We start from the raw sequence: 1864 nt of genomic DNA on the forward strand, positions 1-1864 counted from the left end.
AGAGTTTCAATATTTAAAATCTTTATCTCTAATTTGAATCAACAAAGAAATTGATATTGTATTACCAAATAATAAATTTGCATCACCTAAAAACATTTATTTTAATTTAATAACTCTTTTTGGTAAAATTGTTAAAAACTATTTGTAGTTTATTTTTTTTTTTTTCGTTGGTGTATTATAAGTAATGTTACTTTAAATTTATTATGTTTGTGTGCTATATATTTGTTAATAATTTTAATATTTATAACAACCACATATATCATAGGGATTAGAAATTAAATTTAAATATTTAACAAGTGATTGCTAATTTTATTGGGTATCAATTGCATTTTTTTAAAGTTGAAGTTATAGATTTATTTGAATTTTTGATTATGATATTTTATTGTTTTATCCCTATTAGAGGTGTGCATAATTTGATTCAAACTGTAAAATCGAATCGAACAGAACCATTTAAAAATTGTGATTTGGTTTTAGTCGACAAATTTTAAAAAAATAGTTTTCAGTTTATGTTATGGTATAGCCAATTTTCAATCAAACTAAATTATAAACTGTATTTTTTTTAAATACACATATATAATTATATTTGATAAAAAATTTTGAATAAGCAATTAGGTATATAATTTGTTTTTTTTATATTTATTTTATATGTTAATATTATATTTTAGAAAACTATAATTTAATTAATTTTATAAAATAATATGTATTTATAAATGAATGATTTTAATATGTTTAAATTGTAATCTAAACCGGAGCAAACCATAATTTTTCAGTTTGGTTTGAAAATTTTTTAAACTATTTTTTCAGTGTAGTTTGAAAAAAATCTCAAACCGCACCAAATCAAATCGTTCAACCTTCAATTCTATAATTGATCATATAAAAAAATAAAGAGTAAACTATTTTTATTAACTTGAAACAGAACAATTTTGTTTTGACAAAATGTCTTTTCGTGTCAAAATATTTTTTTGTGTATTTTAATTTGGTATATCTTTTTTTATATATTATTTTATAACAAAATGTGTTATTTCTTGACATTTGATAAAGTGCATTATTTCGTTATAAATTATGTTGTTATCTATTGTGTTTTGACAATATTTTACTCATTACATAATTTGGGCTAATTCGGTTTGGGTAATGTTAACACGAAAATATTTCAGTTTGATTTAAGTTTGAAAAATTTTAACATGATTTTATTTCAGATCGGATTAGAGTTTAAGGTCTTCAATTCAAAAAGTTGAATTAACTCAACACAAACACGATTCGATAACATAAATTGTCAGATCTAATTACCACATAATTAATTTCCATGACTCCACTTTATTATAAAAATTATAAGCAAAATACGTATCATTATCATTAATAAGAATATTTTTTTTCCATGACTCCAACGTATAACAAAAATTATTCACGCGTACATCATTATATAATTACCAATGAATTGGGTGTAAGATGAAGATAAAAGAGAAAGTCTGGTTGAAGTGGAAATAGATATTAGAGCGATGGTGTTTTTGTAAACAATGAAAAGTAGAATACTTATAAGTGATTTGTCTTGTGTACATTTTATAATGATCGAAAATTCTTGATTTATCTGGAACCCTAGAGTCGTTTTTATCTCAGTTTCTTCGCTTAATCATTCGTAACATTAATAAATTTGTTTTTTAATATTTAAAACTAAATATAAATCAAATTAGTGTACATTGTGAAAAAGCTTCCTTAATATAATTCTAACACTACACAACATCAACAACTCTATAATCTCTAATTTTCATGAACTTCAAATTTAGAAAACCAAGAAAATCTTATAATATTATAATATAATAAAATATAATTGAAATGATTGAAGGGAGAAATTTCAATGAAACAGAAC

The sequence above is a fragment of the Mangifera indica genome, chromosome 13 (genome assembly GCF_011075055.1).
Source record: "Mangifera indica cultivar Alphonso chromosome 13, CATAS_Mindica_2.1, whole genome shotgun sequence".
NCBI lineage: Eukaryota > Viridiplantae > Streptophyta > Magnoliopsida > Sapindales > Anacardiaceae > Mangifera > Mangifera indica.